This window comes from Cavia porcellus, unplaced genomic scaffold (genome assembly GCF_034190915.1).
Source record: "Cavia porcellus strain 051 isolate PalLab524CR breed Dunkin Hartley unplaced genomic scaffold, mCavPor4.1 scaffold_5, whole genome shotgun sequence".
Lineage (NCBI taxonomy): Eukaryota > Metazoa > Chordata > Mammalia > Rodentia > Caviidae > Cavia > Cavia porcellus.
The window spans coordinates 77,663,419-77,686,198 of NW_026947488.1; the positions used below are offsets into that span (position 1 = coordinate 77,663,419).

The 22,780-nt window shown below is 35.6% G+C and overlaps 1 long non-coding RNA gene across 1 annotated transcript in view; it reads right to left on the reverse strand.

Moving 5' to 3' along the window:
• Window positions 1–22,780, reverse strand: part of LOC134475898 (uncharacterized) — a 49,488-nt gene that overhangs the window by 20,861 nt on the left and 5,847 nt on the right. The window contains exon 2 of the long non-coding RNA XR_010047224.1: window positions 8,422–8,482. This is a non-coding gene — a long non-coding RNA (uncharacterized LOC134475898). The remainder of the gene's footprint in view (window positions 1–8,421; window positions 8,483–22,780) is intronic.

Here is a 22,780-nt window from a genome sequence, read left to right on the forward strand (position 1 = left end):
ATATTCACTCAAAGAGTCAAATGCAAAAGAGTACAGGATGTCTGTCCACACATTAGAGACTCAAAGAATCCAACTAAGGATCTGAAATCCCATGCCAATATCCTTTAGCTGCATGGGTTCAGCTAAAGACCTGGAGCTTATGACAATATTCTCCACGAGTCCAGCTGGAGACCTAGAGTCCATGACAATGTCTCATGCAAGTCTGTAACAAGGACCTTCAAGGGAAGGCCCAAAGGTTAGTGGTAGAATTTAGAAAGTCAGAGCCTGGGGCTGGGGATTTAGCTCAGCGGCATAAGCACCTGCCTTGCAAGTGTGCAGTGGTGAGTCCGATCCCTGGTACTGATAAAAACGAAAAAGACAAAAAAAAGTCAGAGCCAGTGGGATGAAAGATCTGTGCCAGCAGGCTGAGGGGTGTGCACTGAAGCCAGGAAGTGGCTTCCAAGGTAAGGACCAGAGTTCCTCCAAAGAGAACCATAGACATCCTCAGCGACAACGAGGACCTGAGCTCCTCCAATGATGAGAACAGAAAACTAGCACAACAAACTTCTCCTAGAGAATCAACAGCACACCACCTTCCCCTCTAGTTGTCTTTTTATGCTATTGTCAACAGTGCTCAGGTGGGCCTTCCACACCCAGACCCAGGCTAATTCAATGTAGCTCTGTGTTACAAATTGACCATTAGTTAATCTATCACAATGTACATTCATTTTTCCTACAAGAAAAGGCTTATTATAGCTGTATTTTACATGAGCAGAAACTGAAACAGAGGGAGATTAAACAGCTTGCTAATACTTACAGCCACAAATGCAGCAATTTGAGCTCAGTTCTCCAGGATCACAATCTTAACCATTAGGCTATTCTATTTGGGGAAATATCTGTATTCCAATGTAAAGCAGGCTAAATTTAGTCTGTTTTATTAAAAGTTCAAAGTTACATGCTCTATAAATAAATCTTGATATTTTCTTGAAATAATAATACTTTATTTTTAAGACAGTCTCCAACAATCATTCAGAAACTTGGAGACAGTTGAAAGTCCTAGGATTATATATTCATGTTGTTTAGTATTCTGCAATGTTGAGACAATATTCACAAGAACTATAAGAGACTGAGAACTGGAAAAGATCTTACAAATTTAGTATTAAGATAAAAATTTACTACAAAAACCGTTGTATAGATATGACCTAGTACAACTAGTGTTGTCTCTATCAGATTTTTATTTGTAAACTTAGAATAATAATAATACATATTGCATAGATTTGTTGTGAGGACTAGTAAGAGAGTGCATTTTAGGTACTTATCACAGTAAACACCAAAATAATATTAAGATATTTTAATGCTACTTATGAAAAATTATTATTATTAGTTGTTGTATTAGATAATTTCAGTAATTAGTCAGGTTGTCCATTAATTTAATATTTTTGTACATCTGATATATGTGAGCCTACAACTATATGAGGAATTGAAATAAGTATGTGTGTTAAAATTATTAATATTTTCACTGAGATCAGATTCAAAAAACTTCTTTATAAGCATTTATAAAATAGTACCAAGTTTCAACAAAGGAACACAGTAGAAATTGACAAAACAATTGTTAATTTAACAGTATCTAGTATATTCACCATTTCTAAACAATTGCTTATATTTTGTCAACAAATATTTGAAATCTCTGCATAGAAAAGGAACTATGATTTTAAAAAAGAGAAGTGCTTTACTACTTGTTTTCAGAGATAAAGGATCAGTTGGGAGATCTTGATCATTGTAGTTGGAAAGGTACAAACAAAAACCTATGAAAGGGAAAAAGAAAATTAGCTTGGCTTTTGCATGGCAAATGTTCAATTTGGAAAGTAGACAAGCTGGTCTTGTGATTGGCTGGTAAGTTTAAATGCAGAGGTTTACTTTGTATGACGAGGTAGCTCCAGGGTTTCACTGCAAGTTGGTGACTCAAAAGCGAAGTATGGAGGAGGATGCATTCAGTGCCTGTGCTCTGCTCTAGCCCCTGGACTCTGAGACTAGAACTCCACTGCCCCTCAGCCCCTTACAAAGCATAAGTGGCTTGAATCCAGTGGCTGACATTCCAATATAGTTTACTCTGTAACTGTTTCTGGCAGAAAGTACTCATGCTTCATTGCATATTTGTACGTACTATTTAGAAATCAAGAATACAGTAAAGGAGAGCACAACCGTTACTCCTCTCTCTTCCTCCTCCCATAGAATAGGGGCAGGAAGACCCAGAACCATCATAGACATGATTATTTTCTTCCCTTTGGGCTTCAATACTGAGAAGAAATCACAGACTCATATATTCCTACCCAAAAAGTGAGACCTATTCGTGCCTCGCATTATATGTGATTATTTATGAGATAATCTCTTCTACTTCCCAACAACTTCAACAGTAATGGCTAACATTTATGAACTATTTACTCTCTATCTGAAGAGTGTTATTGGTCATATTTTAAATAATCTACTAATTCATTTATTCCTCAAGATGGTCTTATGATTTGGGTGCTTTACAGATGGAAAAACTGAGTCATTCTGGGTGTGGTGGTACATAAATGCAATCCCAGCACTAGGGAGCTCTAGTAGAAGGATCACTGAGTTCAAGGCCAGCCTGAGTTTCACAGTGAAACTCTGTATCAAAAAGACAATAAACAAAAACCAAATAGAGAAAGTTTAATTTGTCAGTTATCACATGCTTGTAACTGGCAGATACAGGATTTTTAACATTATGTTTTATCTGAAAACCATACTCCCATCCAATTATAATACAATTTTGTATATTATGATGTGTTAAAATGAACTTAATCATTAGGATTCTAATTCTTTACACTGATCAGATATCTTTATCTTTTACAATTATAATCTTTATCTTTTACAATTATAAGATGATTGACATAGAAGAGTCCCCAGAAATCAGCTGGGTTGCTAAACAAGCCTAATTTATAAATGTAAAGAATCCTAATCTAACACCTACAAACCAATTTCAATATTATTATTATTTTTTTTTTTTTTGTCTTTTTTGAGATGGTGTCTCGCTATGCAGTTCAGGCTGGCCTTGAGCTCACTTTGTAGCCTAGGCTGGTCTCGAACTTCCAAGGATCGTCCTGCCTCAGCCTCCCCAGTGCTGGGATTACAGGTGTGAGCCACCACCCCTGGCTCAATATTAAATATTTTAATTAAATGAATCAACCATTATTATCAACTCTAAATTGTCTTATTCCAAGATGAATGTTACTGAATCTATTCCCTATTTCTCCTATAAAATAATCCCCAAATTTTCATTACTCAATTTACTCTTCTACACAAATATCAGTTTTGGGGTCTTTTGAGATCACACTGCTCAGATTTTCACATAACTGCCAAGCTGTGATACTGCCCCAAGCCAAGTTGGATAACTAGATAACACTTCGGTAGTGCTGATGTCAATGAGGCAACCATCTTCTTACTGTAGGGGCCATGTAGATTCAGAATGACTTGGAGGTCAATCTCCTCAACTGGATTTTTCCTGCTCTTCTATCTGTGTGTGTGTGTGTGTGTGTGTGTGTGTGTGTGTGTGCGCGCGCGCGCGAGCTGGGGATCGAACTCACGACTTTGCATTTGCCAAGCAGGTATTTACATCGCCGCTGAGCTAAACCTCCGGCTATCTTTTCTTTAAAATTGTTGTAAATCATGCACAAATACCACCTAGAGGCACATCCACACATTCAGTATACTTTTATTCTCTCTCTTTCTCTCTTGAATTTTGTTCTGTACTTGAACTACTGAAAAGTCTTTTGATATAATCTAAAATTTCAAGGCCATGCCATTTATAACATATAATAGGTTTACAATTATATTAAGAATTAGTGATTTTTTATTCAATATCTCCTTCAGCAGAGATATTCTTTGAATATCTCTCCTTTTTGTATTAAGGTAGTCATGAATTGTCTCATAAATCTCATAGAGGCAATATCTATCAGTTATTACTCTGAATTGGTTTACTCTCCTCCAGTTCTGATTCATTAATTAACTTCCAACTCATTGTGTTAAACTACTGGAGGGTTTTTCTTTCTACAACTCACTGTAACAATTCTTAATTTGTTTATGTATGTACTGGTTATATTTTGATTTAATTTGTGCCGTGAAACCATACAAGAAAATTATTTTTAAAATTCTGACTATAATTTTGTTGAATTTAGGCACTGAGATTATCTGACAGCAGGTTCCATAATTTCCTTTTGGGAAATCAGGCCATAATTTATAATCACAAATGTTCCAAAAACTTCTCATATTTAATTATATTACAAAGAGTGTTAACAGTGGTGTTGATAACACATCTGAGAATTATAATATCTTCAGTTACTGTTTAGATAGCCTTCATTACCACGTGAAAGGACTAATCATCATAGGGAAAATAAAACTTCATGTCCACTCAGAGAGATTTCAGATAGGCCAAAGAGTTAAACTAGCATGCAATCAATTAGCAGGAGAAAATTATGTACAAGGGAACCTCAAGAAGAAAATAAAGACTCAAGTGCTTATGTACTTGGTTAAATAAAGATAACCTTTTGGAAAAGTACTAAACCTATGGAGAGAAAAGGGGTAGGTAAGTCATTTTAATAGAGTATATTTGTATAGAATTATCTGAGCATCCACTCCTCGTGTCTGACAGACATCTTTTCCACAGTCGATTAATCTCCTGCTCACGGGATAAAGGTGGGAAGATCAGTGTAGCCTTACTGCACCTATTATTTTTCAAAAGCTCAAAGTAAATCCTTATGTTAAAGTGGCATATTTTGATGTAGCACATTTTCCCCCCTTTCACCAACTTAACGAGAACCTACAAGATCACAGATTTCTTGATGAATCTCATCATTCTGGATATGAACTTTAACCTCGGATACTCAGAAACATGATCAGCCAGCAAATTAAGAACAGCTCCAAAAGAACCAGCTAACCACAAACCAATTACAGAAGATGATCTGTAAAATCTGTACTTTATATCTCCAAGATCATCAAACATGGACAGAGAAGAAATAATTTCAGACCACTGAATATAGTCAGTAAGCAAAAAAAAGGAGGTTCTATAAGAAAATTTGGAATTCAATTTAAAGTATCCAGTAAAGTTTAAAACAGATCTGAAAAATTTTATCTCATCAGACACTGCCTTGTGCCGTTTGAAACATTAATAAGGCTGAGTTGATGTATTAAAAAGTCTCTTTGGGCCATTGTTACTTGGTATTGACTCAATTGTGTTCTCCCTCAGTTAGTATATATACATATTAATGTCCTAACCACCAATATAGCTGTATTTGGATATAGGACTTTTAGGAATTAAGGTTAAATGAAGCCATATGGGTGATTTTTCCATCCAACAAGATGAGTGTCTTTCAAAAAGACAAAATGTGAAAAAATATAATCTCTGCCTCCCACTCCGTCTTCTCCCTCTTCCTCCTCTGTCTTCCTCTCCTCTCTCTCCCTTTGTTTTTCTCTCTATCTCTTTATTTTTCTCTCATCCTTTCTCCCCTCTACCTTTTCACTCTGGCTCTTCCCTCCCCCACTCTCTTTTTGTGTACAAAAGAGAAGCTGTATAAAGACATAGCTATAAGTAAACTGTTTGCTAGCCTAGCTGAGTATTCTCACCAGAATCCAACCTGGGGACACCAACATATTGTACTTCCCACCTCTATACCTGTTAGAAAATCATTTTTGTCTTTCAAGTCACACAACCTGTAGCACGTGTTATGTAGACTCAGATTATTTAATATAATATTACTATTTAAGATTCAGAAGTAATTGCAGATTCTAACTATATTAAGCCATTGATTTATAAGATGTTTTAATTCTTTCAAATTCTATTCAGAAAGCTGGCAATCATTTTTTTTTTCAGTAGTAGGATATGAGACCCAGGCGTTCAACCTGAGTTATTTCAGCAGGCTTTTAATATTTTTATTCTCAGACAGAGTCTCGCTGAGTTAATCTGTTGCTTAACCTGCTGGCCCAGCCTCCCAGAGTTCAGGGATTACAGCTGTGCACCATCATACCCTGCAAAACCTGACAATCATTGCCTTAAACTCCTACCTTCCCTTTCATATCAGGCTATGGACCTCTGTGGCCCTTAACACTGACAGCTAATACCTCAGTGGATGTAGAATCACTCACCAAAATATCAGAAATGGCAGTTTAATGAATAAGTGTTATACAACTTATGCACATTTTTGTTTTTTCTGGAGCCACACAGCTAGACTATTTTCACATTTTTTTCTTGCAGTTAAAAATAACATGAGACTGCAACATAAGCAAAAATAATAAGTATAACTTCTAAAGCTACAACATTCTCCCATACAGAGTCTCCTACCTTTTCTTCCTCCCTCAAATGGTGACAAACTCCAGAGCAACACAGAAAACCAGATATTTAAGATTCAGGCCACAAAACAGAATGATGTTTTATCCCCATATCGTTATTTGGAGAATTTTTGACTTACTAAATTATACACATTGAACTGATACATACACAAGAAGTAAAATTTTTGTGTTACACCATTGCCTAATAAGCTTCTCTGGTGCAGGAACTAGTGTTATCTAATACAGGAAGTGAGACTGGAAATGGGCGCTGCTGAACTGAAATATGAAAATATTTGGCACTGATTTAGCAGTCAGATTATGGGTAGTGAGAAACCAGATGCTCCAGTTGGATTCTCTGCCCAGCACCATCCCCGCTAGCAACTGGTATTATAAATGTGCTGTGAGAAAGAAAAAAATCAGCTGCAAAATTTTGACATTTTTCATTTCAGAGCATAATGTAGCCACTTATATTTATTTGAATATATGACTATAGCATGCATTTTAAGAAAAAAACATGATATACTAAAAAAGAATAAAATTAACAAAATATGCAAAGTCATTAAATATCATTGAGCATCATATAAAAATAGATTACTAAAAGGTCACATACCTAATTCTTGAACAGAAAGAGAATATTTTGATGATGTATGTTCTTTCTAAATCAATATATTTTATGTAATTGAAGCCAAATGATATTATTAATAAGTTATTATAATTTTATCTTAACAGGCTTTATTTCTGGTAAAAATAAATAATAACCATGTGAATCTAATGAAGAGAAAATATTGATGAGTTAGCCCTACCATTTATTAAAATGTATATTTAAAATTATTGTGATTTAAAATATTGTGATAAGGAATAAGCATTCAGATTGCCAAACACTGAAAAGTTTGAAATCTTATTCTGTTTACAAACAAATAATGTAATGTATTCTGTTCTATGAATTCTTTTCAGGTAAGATATTCCTAGGTCACAGAAAAGACCTCATTATGAGATAGAAAAGAAAGAAAACCCAACACTTCCTTTTTGCCTCTGACAGTCAGAAGAGAATGACTCTACTGATAGCTGTCACTCACCCACCTTTGGTTTGCCTTTGGCCTCCTCTAGGCTACCCTGGGGGAAAAAACCCACAGTCTTTCTAGCCTTTCTAACCTCTGGGTTGCTTTTTTGGCTGCTGTCTAAGCTGTACTAATTTGAGCCATACCTAAGCTGACAGTCACAACACCCCACCCCCAACTTTGGGCTGCTCAAGTACTGCTGCGAAGGCTTCTCCAAGAGTTAGCTGGAATGGCTCCTCTGCCAGGACAAAGATCAGAGAGGGATCAGCCTTACTGCTATCTTCAAAGGTCTCATATCCGAGTTGTCTGTTATCAATGCCCTCTGGTTTCCTAGAACACTCTTAAAAGTGGCAGCAGTCATTTCATGATGCCATTTCCATAAAATTCAGTAGACATAATGAAGTAGTTACTTCTGCCCAGGGAGTCCCAATAGGTTGTCTCCATAACAGCTGGAAGGTCCTTCCTGCCCCAGTGCAGCTCCAGGACAGATCTGCCTTAGCCACAGCAGACTTGAAATATAATTTTTTTTCCTTCAAAATTTTGCCTAATTTTATTATTTTTAATACAATTTATTGGTGCATTTTAGATATAATGATTACGTTCATCATAGGAAATTTGTACCAGTACATGATATATTAGTTTCTCTCTTTTTTTCCCATTCTCTACCTTCTCTTTTACTTCTCTTCCTCTCATTTACAAAGTTTCATTTACCTTTTATCTTTTTTGTCTTATTTTTCTTTTCTCTTCTACTTCCCCCCATCACTTCTCCTTTCCTTTTGAAAAATTACTTCCTATTTTACAATACCTGTTCTACATTTTGGTTCTTATTTATGCTTTCAAATAGAAAGAATGTGAGACTTACACATACGTATCAAATCGATTTCACTTAAAAGTGTGGTCTTAAGGTTCATCTATTTAGCTATAAATGTTCAAATTTATGCTTGTTTATGACTGAGTATAGAAAGGTTTCTGCCCTAGTATAAGTTACTGGACATTATGGCAGTGGTCTAACATGGCAGAAGGACAAAGCAAAAACACTTACCCTTACAACTGCTTCTTCCTCCTTCCCCTTCAACGCTGATTACAACTTCCTCTTTCCTTCCCTGTGTAAAAGAAGGGAATGCCAATCAGTTCCTCATGTGTCATCAATGCTCACCCCAAGAGTTGCTTCCAGTCAGAGTCATAAAACCTCCTGCCATGTTTGTCTCTGGCAGAAGAGAATGCCTAATCTCAGCAGTAGTGTGCTCCTCTCCACATCCTCAGTAAAGGCCACTTTTTCTTTCCTTTTGCTTCTCTATTGCACAAGAAAGTCTAACAAGTAATTTTCCTTGTACTAAAAAATCCCACATTTTTTATACATTCATTTATACATTAATGAGCATTTGGACTATTTCTTTTCTTTAAATTTTATTTAAGGAGAAAAGAAAAAAAAAGCAGGGAAAGGGTACAAGTTATACAGATTTACAGAAAAAAATGAACAGTAGGAAATCACTAGTTAATGGATTACATATTGTCATCTTAGACATAATTGTTTAAGTCACAAAATTAAAGCTTGTAAAGTGGACATTCCATCAATGATACTGCAAACAGTTCTGTTCATTGATCCAATAGAACTCTGTGATATCATTTTCTATCTTATACACTTAAATATACATGCAGTTATATAGTTTGGAGCACTTTCTTTTCCTCTCTTTTGTACCATGACTATTACACATTTTGGGTTTCATTGCTCCCACGGTTCTTATTACCTTTTTGGAAGAGAGTAAAACCAAATGTGACATAACAGAACAGAATCGTTCAAGTCAAAATGGTGGACATAATAGATAATGCAAAAACATAATACAAGGTGATCAACAATGGTTACCATAATGCCTCCCGCTATCTCTAATAGAATTGCCTATATCGTTAGTTATAATACAATTGAACAAAACAGTAAAGAATAAAACTGACAAAACCAAAACATTGGAGACATTGTAGGTCTTCAAAAGTAGATAAAAGTCAACAAGAATGGGCGTCATAATGAATCTCATTATCTTTACAGCTGATGCCTAAACTTTCGAACCTGATACTATCCAGCAAAACAGAATAGGGGAACATCAGTTAAAAACCAGATGGTGAGCGTAATACAGGGCTTTAAATCAAGGTAATGAAAAGTCAAAGTGGGTTACTATAATATATCCTGCTATTTTTTTCCTTTAATTAAAAGGATAAAGATAAAAAAGTAAATAATGGAGATTGAGATAAAAGAGGGCATAACAACGAAACAGCGCAGATCAAAACATAACCATGTAAGCAGAATAGTGTTTCACCACCAGATAATCCTAACCTAAAAGTAGTTACCATATTGTCTCTTTCTTTGAAATCCTTGAGTACAACTTCGTATATTGTAGCATTAAGTATATCAAAACAATGTAAAACCATTCAAGAGAATGACAGCATTACAGAGTATTTAGAATCGACTAACAGAAAATGAACAATGGTTTCCGTATAATCTCCTTGTCTTTAAGAGGTTTTTGCTTATACTATCGTACATAATAAAATCCAATAAGATACAGCCTATTTAGACCATTGGAGACAGAAGGACAAAAGCTAGATGAGACTTCAAAACAAGATGATACTAAATCAGTATTACCTATTAAGATGTCATTTTCTCCAAAATAGCTTTCTAAGAAATAGACTATATACCAGCCCATAGAACATGATTTAGTAAGTGTAAAAGAACTCAAATTGCCCCATGCATATTTTTAGATTACATGCAGTGAAATTGAAGGTCAATGGCAAATGAAAACACAAAACTACATAAACACATGGAAATTAAATGACACCCTCCTGAACAACCAATGGGAGATGGATGAAATTGAAGAAGAAAGTAAACAGTATCTACAGCTAAATGATAATGCCAATACAGCATACCAAAACATATGAGATGCAATAAAAGTAATCATAAGAAGGAATTAATAGCGGTGAAATATTATATCAGGAAAATAGAGCAAGCTCAAATACACAACCTAATATTGAAACTCAAACTTCTATCAAGTCCAATGCTCATACCAGGGTGAAAATTATAAAGGTCAGAGCAAAATTTAATGAAATTGAGACTAAGAAAACCTTACAAAAGATAAATGAATCAAAGAGTTGGTTGTTAGAAAGATTAAATTGATAAACACTTAGCAAAGCTTATCAGAAAAAGAAAGAAAAGGCTCAAAGTTATGCAACTAGAAATGTAAAGGGTGAAATCACAATGAATCCTGTTGAAATCCAAATGATCATAATTACCTACTTTGAGAACCTTTACCCCAAATGGAAACATAGAGGAAATGGACAGATTCCTAGATACATATGTACTATCAAATTTGAAGATATAAAAATTCCAAATAACCTATTATCAGTCAATGAAATTAAAAATGTAATTAAAAACTTACCAACAAAGAAAAGCCCAAGAACAGATATATTCATTGCTAAATTCTACAAGAAATTTAGATGACATCTAACGCCACTACTCGTCAAACTCTTTAATCAAATTGTGTAGGGAGCGGTTTTGAATAGCTGCTGCTGCCCTGCCCCTCCTGCCTGAGGGCATTTTGTGTGTCAGCCTACATTTCCCATGATCCTCCCCTTGCCTGCAATGCACATGACAAACAAACTTCCTATTTCAGCCTGCCTACATTACCCATAATCCTCTCCTGCTTACATCATATATCCGGATATGATGATGACCTATCAGATTAAGCCTTCTTCCTGCCTATGGCCCGCCCCCCACCCTATATAAGTTGTAGCCATTTTAAAAATAAATGAGACTCGATTGGAATCTCATCCTGTCTCCATCTCTCTTTTCTCTTGTCCTGCCCCCATCCCCGATCCCCTCTCCAGGTTGAGACCCATAGATTGATCCGCAGGCCGGATCAAAATTGAAAGGAAAACAGTTCTCCCAAATTCATCTCTGGAAGCAAGTATTGCCCTGATACTGAAACCAGAGAAAGACTCAATAAAAAGAGAACTACAAGTTCCCTAATGAACGTAAATGCAAAAGTCCTCAATAACATACTGGCAAACAAGTAGGATTCATCTCAAGGATTCAAGGATGGTTCCATATAAGCAAATCAATAGCTGCAATACACCATGTCAACAGAACCAAGGTCAAAAATCATACAATCATCTCAATATATACAGAAAAAGTGCATGACAAAGTCCCACATCCATTCATGATAAAAGAAACCTATAGATAACTGGAATCAATGGTGTATATCTCAATCTGGATAAAATTCATCTATGACAAACCAACAGCCAACATCACACTAAATATTCAAAATTTGAAACACAGACCTATCCCAGATCATTCTATCAGTCAGGTACTTCTAGTGACTCCACCCTAGAATGACATGATGAATCTGTTCCATCTGTCATCATTCCAAAAGTCCTCAAACAGGTCTGCATAAAGCAAAAAAAAAAAAAGTACTTGCAAAAGTTTCTCCTGCTCTATTTGAGTAGCATTTCCACACACTCCTCAAAATGCTTCATGAGAGCTCCCTACTAAGCCCTAACACCCTGTGTTGCACCATAGTACTAATAATGGCCTCATCCAGGTGGTTCTATTGTGTATTCATAACTTTTATCTTGTGTCTTGTGGGCTTAGTGATCTTAAATAAAAGGAACTGATAACACTAGAATTTACTAGGACTGACATGTTCCAGGCTGGCATCAGAGACCCTGGAGACCAGAAACAGTATCTAGCATCAACCAGCATTGACTGACAGTGACTCATGGTGACTAGTGGCAACTAGTGGAGACTGACATAGTTCTGTGTTGCCATGCAGAACCATAACTAAGGCATAGAATCTGCCAGAAGAGCTGCAGATAACTGAAAATGGTGCTACAAGCCTTTGTTCTTGGGGAGCTCAAAGGAGTGGAGCTTGATGCTATCATCTGTATACTAAGTGTCTATTGGCACTGGTGCTCAAATTTTGGCTGGTGATGTCAGAGGTGCTATACTTTGCAGACTTCTGATAAAAAGTACTCTCATCCCATTACTGACAATTACAAGACAGCAAGCAACATGAACATTAACCTGTAGGCTGTGGTTACACTCACCTAAAATTCTACCAGTATTGTAAAAAAGGAAACCCTATTCCAGGATAGAAAGAATCAATATAATCAAAGTAATTGTAGTTCTAAAAGTGACACATAAACTTAATTCAATTAATATCAAAATACTAACAGTCTTCCTCATAGAGTTAGAGAAAATGATCTCGAAAATCATTTGGTACCAGAACAGATTCAAAATAGCCAAACTAACACTGGATAACAAAACCAAAACAGAAGGTATCACAATCCCAGATTTGAAGTTGTACTACCATGCTTAAAACAGCATGGTACTGGCACAAAAGAGACATGAAGATACTGGTAAAGATTAGAGGAAATAGAAACAACTGTAGGAAAATCTAACTACTTGATATTTGATGAAGAAATCAAAAGCATGCACTGGAGGAAAAATACCGTCTTTAATAAATGGTTCTGGGGGCCGGGAATTTAGCTCAGCGGCATAAGCACCTGCCTTGCAAGCAGGCAGTCGTGAGTTCAATCCCTGGTACCGATAAAAAGGAAAAAGACAAAATAAATAAATAAATAAATAAATAAATGGTTCTGGGAAAATCAAATATCCATGTGAAGAAGATTAATCCTAGACTTATATATATCTCACCTTATACTCAAGTAAAATCAAAATGATCAGAGACATAAACATTGTATGGTTTATATCTATATGTCTCATCAAAGCCTCATGTGCTTGTAAGTGGATCTGAGCTTCATGTGCTCATAAGTGGGGAAGTGATTGGATCATGGGTTACGATACTTAATAAGTGGATTAGTCTTCTGATGAATCTATAGCTAAATGTGATTTGAGAGGTGAACCTTGATTGAAGGAGTTTAGTGTGTAGCCTAAAAGTGTATAGCTCATTTCTTCCTTCCTTGATCTGTTTCTCTTTGCTTTGCAGTCATGCATAAGCAACAATCTTCTCTGCCTCTCAGCCAAACACCCTGTGTTCGAATCAGCCTGTATGGACTGAGACATCTACAGACTGTGAAAAAAAAAAAAAAAAAAAACACTTTTCTCCTTTCATTTGTGAGTGTCGGGTACTATATCCCAGCAATGAGAAAGCAAAACAGGCTTCGGTACCAGGAGTGGGGTCATTGCAATTAATCTGACCATTTGATTAAGAAGCAGCCCTGGAATGCTTGCAAGCTGAGCCTAATGGGAGATTACAGTCAGAGTTCAGAAGACAAGAAAGCTGATAAAAATATATTTGTAAATATCAGACCTAGGAGGTTTCAGTTAAGAACAAAGAGTTAATCAGCAGTTGGACTCCAGGCTGTGTGCGTTATACGTGACAGAAAATTTGTCTAGATTTTGCTCCCATTCTGAAATATTGTGGCATACTGACATTAAAGTTGGTGAACTAATTAATCGAGTGAAAGAAATTTCAAGAAACTCTAATGTGAGGCAGTGGCATGGCTACTGTTTGGGACTTTTAGCCAGCTCTGATTTGAGAATTCAAAGAAAATGGCTGAATAGGACAATTTTAAAAGTCTTGGGTTTTACTAGAAAGGAAGCTCCAACAAATTTGGGTCTGCAAAGAGGTTCAGCAAACTTTCAGCTGAAAGTATTAGAATGAAAAAGTCAACTATTTTGGAACAGGCAATAGAAAAGATAGCCTGAGCCGGGCATGGTGGCTCATGTTTGTAATCCCAGAACTCAGAAGGTTGAAGTGGGAGGATCACTGAAAGTTTGAGATCAGCCTGGGCTACAAAGTGAGCTCAAGGCCAGCCTGAACTGTATAGCAAGACACCGTCTCAAAAAAGACAAAAAAAAAAAAAAAAAAAAAAGAAAAGAAAAGAAAACAAAAGAAAAAGAAAAAGAAAGAAAATAAAAGATAGCCTGAGGGTATCACAAGAACCAGCAGGACTTAACTTTTGTTGGCTCAGAATTACAAAGATGAAAGGCTGCTTAGACAAGAGGTCACCACAGGTATGGTCTGGAATGGGAGCAGTTTAGGGAATGGAAATTTATTCTTTTGAATTTAATTCACTATGCTCAGTCACCCAGCCATCAGAGGCCTCTGCAGCCATCAACAAGATCTCAGCTAGTGCTCCTTCTTGCAGCAGGGTTTAGATTCATGCAGGATGCAGGAACTGTGGGGTCAAACAGGGTTCCACCTAGATTTGAGAAGTTTAGAGATAAGGATACACATCCTGTGAGTTGGTAGTTTGTAAAATTGTGAAGATGAAACTAGTGCAGTAGACACTCTGGGATATTCAAAGAGCCAGAAATGTGGACTCTCTGAGAAAAGCCACAAGAAGTAAGCAAAGCCAGTTCAAGAAAGCCATGAAGGCTACAATCATCACCAGTAATGCTGGAGAGGCAGACCTGCCTAAGCCCTTTGATATTTATATCTTGCCACAAATTTCCCTGGGTAATGGCATGGAACTATAGGATTTAATATTTTCTCTGATGGATTTCAGTCTCTTTTTGATCCCATTTCTTCCTACTCTCCTATTTCTCCCTTTTGGAAGGGAAACCTTTACTTTGTGTCTTTATATGCCAGTGGTGCTTAACTTTCTTTTCATTTTTACAGTGGCTTGTAGTTAGGAGTTGCCTTACATCACAGAGGAGATGCTGTACTTGGACTTTTCCTCACTGGTAAAACTGCTAGAATTTTGACAGTTCTTAGAGATGAACTAAATGCATTTTATATAGAGCTGCACATGAGTCTTTTGGGACCAGTGGTAGAATCATATGGTTTATACAGATGTTTCCCCAAATTCTAATGCACTCAGAGATGGGGCTTTTGAGAGACAATTAAATGGGAGGGGGTAATAGTTATCAATGAATTAGTCCACTGGTGAGCTTGTCAGTAAATATGAGTTGGGATGTGAAGCTTTGTTGAAAGTGTTGTATCACTGGGTTCATGGTTTGGAGGGATGGAATTCTTTTCCTCTTCCCTTGATCTTCCTGCTTTTTTGCCATGCTATAAGCAATAGTTCTCTGCAGTACACTTCTGCTATATCATCCTGCCTTGAGACTACAGACTATGGGCTGAAACCTCTAAAACTGTGGGCCAAAATAAACCTTTCCTCATTTAATTTGTGGATATTGGGTATTGTATCCTGATCACAAGGAAGTAACTGAGACAAATATTATAACAGAAATATTCAATCTTCTAGAATATATATATATATTAGGTAAAACTTGAAGACATAGGAATTGGCAAGGACTCTTTGAACAAAACAAGGTTGTACAATAAATAATTCCAAACATCAACAAATGAAATCATGTCAAATTAAAAATCCTCTAAAAATTCAAAACCTTATACACAGCAGAGGAAATGATCAACAGAGTGAAAAAATAACTCACAAATGGAAAAACTATTTTTATCAACTATTTGCAGACAGAAGACTATCATCTATAATATATAAAGAATTAGGGGCTGGGGATTTAGCTCAGTGGCATAAGCACCTGCCTTGCAAGCAGGTGGTCGTGAGTTCGATCCCTGGTACAGATAAAAAAAAAAAAAAAGGAATTAAAAAGCATTGAATCCTCCAAAATAAAGGTTCAATTTAAAAAATACTCAACCAATATGAATAGACATATTTCAGAAGAAAAAGTACAAATGACCAAGAATTACATGAAAAAATGTTGAGCATTTGGCCATTAAAAAAGCACAAATTAAAATAATATTGACATATAATTTTATTCCAGAATGAATCAGTATTACCAAGAAATCAAATAAAACAAATGATAGTGAGCATGTGAAGATAAAAGTAACTCTTTACATTGTTGATGGCGATGTACACCACACAAACACTATGGATATCAGTATGGAGATTCCATAACACTTTAACTATTAATAGAAGTACCAGCTGACACAGATATTCCCCATCTAGGTATCTTCTCAGGTTAAAGACATCATATTACAGGGATACATAAATACCCATATTTATAGCAGCAGAATTTTAATAGCTAAATCTTAGAAATGGCCTGTTTGCCTATGAAAAGAGTAATGGATATAGAAAGGGTGGTATTTATATATAGTGAAGTGCTATAGTGCCACAAAGATAAACTTGAGGCATTCATAGGAAACTAGATGAAATTTGAGACCATAGTATTAGGGAAACAAGTCAAATACACAAACTTAAATGTTTCTTGGTTTCTCTTACACGAGGAAAAAAGAGGGGCTAAAATAGAAGATAAATAGGAAGTAGGGAGTTCTTCAAAATGATGGGGAACAAGAGGAGTAAAGAAAAGGAAAGGGATAGGAAAAAGAGAATTGAAAGGGAAAGAGGGAAAAAGCAAAGCTTCTATAAATGGAAAATGAACCAAGAGTTGGAAGGCGTAGGGACAACAGGGAAGGGCAGGGCCTATAAAAAAAGAGAAAGAGAAAAGAATTGATATCTATGATGGACTATGTACATGTACTAACTCACTGCATAATTATAACCATTATCTACTGCAAACATATACTAATCAACTTTTTATAAAAAATTACATTAGAAATCATAATGCAATTTCAAAATTGATTTACTAAGACTTAGGATAGAAGGGCAAAGAACTCAAAAGTTATCCAGAATTCAATTACAAGGGAAGCAACGTAGAATAGAGGTAGATATCAGAGTGACCTATTTTTGAGATAGTATGAAAGTCATGTTAACTTTGACCTAATAGTAGAAGAAAATATCAGGACAATTAGGATGTGTTTTAATTGAAAGGGATGGACTTGAAACATATAAAGTCTTCTGTGAGCTTTATATTCCACTTTGGGGAATACAGTTGTCATTTAAGAGTTTTGTAGACCTCTAAACATTGTTTATGATTGAGAAACTGTGTGCCTATGTGGACTAAAGATTCTTGCCACATTAAAAAATTTTTTGAAAGTGATCAAGACTCTTTTGTGCCAACAAGAAAACAATAACAACAAGTTTACAAACATTGTTCTATACTTATATATTAAGTGTGGAAGCTATTTAAGGCACATAACTAGACTCTAACTGAAAACTTTAGGACTACTGATATAAACTGTCCACTTTCAATCAACATCATAAGTAAAATACAACTAAATTATAAAAGATTTTAAAACATAAATTGTAAAAGATTTAATTAAAGATTAAATTATAAAAAGATTTAAAAGATTTTGGAAATGTTGGTATGGTGAGGAGAAAAGAAAGCTCGGATTTTTATTCATCTTCTCATGTGGTATCAAAACCAATAGTCTCACAACTTTGGCACATAGAATTTCTCACACCCTCTCCAGCCCTTTCCCAATTCAGTTTATTCTCCCAACCAGTTGATTTTAAGACCACTTAACTGAGTCTCTGTTTAGGAATTGTGTTCACTGTGGAACATCATCCTGCAGTTCAAATTTTTATTATAAGATTTATCACAAAAAGAGATCATTGCTACATAATTTGTAGACTAACAACACCTTCTCCCATTAGAATTTAATTTTTCCATTAGAAATTCTGATGACCAAAAGAGAAGATAGCACAGCAATTTTTGAAAGTATGGAGAAGTGAATTTGCAGCAATAACACACATAGTAGGCAAGCCTAAAAAAATAAGGTGAAATAAAATCATTTTAGTATTCAAAAAGGTTAGTTCCTGTCAAACCAAAATCTCTAGGCATATAAAATCATATGTAAATCAAAACTAATTTACTCCACCAACTGTGTTTGTTTACTTTGGGGTGTTTTGCAACATCATTCTCATGTTTCCAATTACCAAAAAGGATAATTATCTTTAAATTAAGCTCATCTGACAGCTGATTTTGCAGTAAACTAATGAAAGCAAATTTGTACTTTCCTCTAGAAATTCTATAGGATATGAAAACATCATAGTATTGTGGTTTGATGCGACCACATGTTCTTGTAAGATGTTAAATGTCATCTTTCTTGACTACAAATCACTGCATAAATTGTAATCTATAAAACCTAGAATTTGGGGGAATACGTTATGTGTACTCAATTGAAACTTTTGGGGTTGTTCAGTTTCCACTGGAAGCTTGTAAACTATGATAACTGGAGGTACCTGTGAGTTTCTTAGCCATCTGCACTCCCTCAAAGACAGTGAAGGGGTTTCAGGCCAGAAAGTTGTGTTTGGAGCCATAATTAAGTTCTCCAACCCTTGTCGCTAGGTCCTGGCCCTGTCAGTAAGTACATCAGCCAGATGATCATTAACAGGTGATCACTTAATGAAATCTCTTACACAAACCTTTCTATTTTGCTTAAATGAAACCATTCTATCCAAAGACACATGTCAAGTTCAGTGGGTCTCATTACTTTTCAAGATCTATGATATCTAGCCTCTAATAAAAGTTCTATTCCATCTTCCTAAAAAAAGATCTTTATCTATACACTACCCCATCTACTCAGCCATATTTTCTTTTTAGTTTCTTTTTCATTTGACAGATGGAAATGTGTGTTTATTAAAATGTGTAATTATCTATCTATCATATTATCTATCTATCTATCCAGAGAGTTAAACAGGAAACATTTCATTTCTGTACAGCATAATCACTCATTTAATCTTATTGATTTTTCACGACACACATCTTTTTAAAATTTTGTGTAGCTCTTATTAGTTTATTGTATACTAATAAAACTCTGGAGAAAGGGAGAAAGAAAATTATTGCACCATGAGTATAAAATTTAAGTTTTTCAAGATAAAAAAAAGAATTGCAGCTCTATATGAAAATGGACAGTTCTTATGGTTTCACAACAGTGTGAATGTTCTTAATCCCCCTGAAGTGTACCCTTGAAAATGATTAAGATGGATCTGGCTGTCTAATGGGATAGTAATTGCTTTGCATGCACAAGTTGCTAGGCTTACTTCTCAGAAACACATACAAAAATTAAAATGGAACCTTTAATATTATATATATATATATATATATATATATATATATATATCGTATTTTTAAAAAAGTCACTTTGTTAATATTGTATAGTTATTTCTTTTATAAAAATGTCTCAAATTTAAGTATTTGCTAATATGTTCTCAAAATATTTTAAAAACCACTTAATGGTTTTCTCTGCCACAACAGTAATAGTGTACCTCAGCACTAATTTCATGGCCCTCTGTGCACTGATCTGATTTTCTGAGACTGTATAGCAAGATAGTTAAACTTCCCCTATTTGAGCTCATTTTTCAAATATGTCATTTACTTCCATATTGCCAGGCTTAGCTAGTCCCTACTCTTCACTCATTTTAAAAACCATTATTCCACTTCTTAAAAAATTTGTTCCCACCTTCCAAGATTCAAGGTGGAAATGTTCCTTCTGCCTGGAATTCTTCTGGAATTGACGGAGGTCCAAACGTGTCATATTTCTCTGTAAACTTCAGATTTTGCATACTGAGAACTACAAAAAAGTTAACTTATTATATTGTCCTATCTTTCATCAACTATCACAATATATCTGAGTTCTCCTCCACACACAAATTTATTGAAAGCATACATATATTTTATATATATTTTTATCTGTCTTTCTAACTTTTGTAAATTGTTTTAAGATAGGAGACACAAACATTTATTAACTTGAATAATGTATGAGTATAGCAACTTTACCATATGTATTATTTAGAACACTATTTTAGAAAGTTTAATTTTATAATGGCATAGTATACTGACAAAAAAAGCAAGAAAAAAAAAGTTGCTCTTTGCTACCTAAAAACATTTTTAAAACCACTAGTTAAATGTTGTATTATAAAATAGAAGTTTATTGAAATGGAGACTTTGCCAAATTTAGACAACTACATGTTACATTTAGTAAAATGCAGTACAATTGTTAAAGAGGGAAAATTCATATCCATAGAAAGAGTTATAAAATACAAATCTCAAAAAGTTATCAGACTACATCATAAATTGACTAATTTTAGCTCACAACATGAGTGAGCCAACTCTATGTTGTTCAACTTGGGCTTTTGCAGGGATGTAATGAGCTAGTTTTTGTTAGAAAGTCAGATTTTAAAACAACTTTAGGAAATTTTGTAGGTCTCTGTGAAAACCAATATTCATGAGTGGTATTTGCTTTGTTAATGGAAGCTACTTTGAAAAATTGACTTTTTTGGTGTGATATTCTGACTTGCCATGGACTGAATTCTAGCCCATTCTATCATGCTTATCATTTGAAATCTGTACAATTGATAATCACAGCATTCCTCACCCATGCCCTCCCTTTGTGGCATGAGGAGGTTGTATCATTCCTTATACCAGGCTCTCTAGGTAAGGAGTTCAGGGACAGAATGTCTGAGTACTTTGGTAAAATATTCAGATAGTGTTTTTTTCTGATCCATTTTGCTAAATCATAGGATTCAGATTAGTCAGAAAATTTGGATAAGGTTTTATCATTTATTTTTAAATTTTAATTGTAACTATTACAATTGTTATACATATTTGATCAGTTCAAGAGTTGAAAGCTACAGAGAGGCATTTAATGAAAATTCTTCCTCCTACATTCAGACATTCTGAATTGCTGTGGGTGTCACTCAGCCATCAAGTTCTTGTGCAAAAATGTGCATTTCCAGTAAGTAAAATGTGTGTCAATTCTTACTCCACTCTTTTATTTATACTGCACATAGAATCTCATGCACATTTCCTGTGCTTCCTGTTTTCCAGTAATTTATCTTGAAAGTTATGCCATTTTAATATTGATAATGGTCACCTCATTCTTAACTTTTTCACTTCCTATTAGTTTTTCTTACACTAAGATTGTTTCCTGAAAATACGTCATGCTTACTTGCAGATAGATAAAAAAAATAGTGTCATGGTTTATGTTGGTGGCCCATAGGCCTCATGCATTTGCATTATGCATTTATGATTGGCTCATTGTCTAGAGCTTGGATTGATAGTGTCAGTGCTACGCCCACATAAGGGTGGAGCCAGGATGTAATGTAATGGCAGGAAGAAGGTGTGTGTCTCTCTCTCTTGCCAGCTTCTGCTTTGCCATTTGCAGCTGCCATGAACGGTGGACCCTGCCATGCCATCCTGCCTTCGAGCCAGCTGAGTATGGACTGAAACTTCCAAAAACTGTAAGAAAGCAACCTTTCCTTTCCCAATTTTGGACATTAGATATTTTGTCTCAGCGACGAGTAAAAAGTAACTAAGACAGACAGACAGACAGACAGACAGACAGACAGACAGATAGATTATAGATGATATATGGTAAACAGTAGATAATAAATGATAAATAGATAATACATGATAGATGGTAGAGCAAGCATATGGCTATGTACTTCATATGAAATATATACAAAATAATTGAATAAAAATGATAACTCATGCAGTAACTTATGGATTGAAAGGGAATATTATCAGCACTTTTGAAGCTCATTGTGTCTCCATACTTTTTTTTATTGTCTACCTAGGTTTTCAAAAAATTTAGACTTTATATTTAACATTGCTTTTCTTTTCTTTAATGTTTTATCACACACATAAATACAACTGATTAATTTTATGTTATGTGTTTGAACAATAATAAAAAAGAAACTGTTACGGATTAAGAACTGGTGGTCAACTTAATGTTAGCTGGATTACATCAGCCTGGCATTGAGCAAAGATGCTCTACCTGAGGAAAGTTGCCAGGATAAATAGGGGAAGAAGAAGGGAGGTGTTGAAACATTGGGGTGTTAATGTGTTGTTGCATTGAAGCATTGTGGGTTCTCCTATGAGTTGCTGTTTGAGCCGTTAGATTCTCCTGGAGAAGTTTTGATCCCCACATCGAGCATTGCATCCTGGCTCCAGAGGGGAAGACGTGCCGCTTGGTCTCCAGGAAGAACTGGTCACGCTGGCTTCCTGGCATGTGCCCGACTGTGCTTGTCGGAGGAGGAGCTTGAGGCTTCCGTGTCGCTGAGGATGGCTGTGGTGCCTTCAGGATAGCCCTGGTCCTTGTTGTGAGTGTGACTTCTCGGCTCCAGCATAGAACTCTCATGGCACCAGCACAGCGACTTCACCCCACTTGCATAGACTTTCTGGCTTCCACCCCTGACCTTTGGGCCTTCCCGGCACGGATCTGTAAAAGAGACTGGTGTGCGTCCTTCTTGTGGGCTCTGGACCTCCAGTTAGACTTGTGGGAGGCACTGTCATGAGCCCTGGGTTTTTATCTGGACTCATGTGGGACACTGCTGTGGGATTTAGGTTCTTGACTAAATAATCTATGTCTTTGGTGTTGCAGATAGATTTCCTGAATTTTCTTGGGTTAACTCCCGGTGACCAATATAAAAATAATATTATAAGCTCCACGTCCTGATTCTACTTGTTCTCCACACAACCCCTAACTACAACAGAAACCCATACTACATGTATTTTTCCTATGACATACAATTTTCAAGTGTGATTCATTTACACTAATGCACATAAT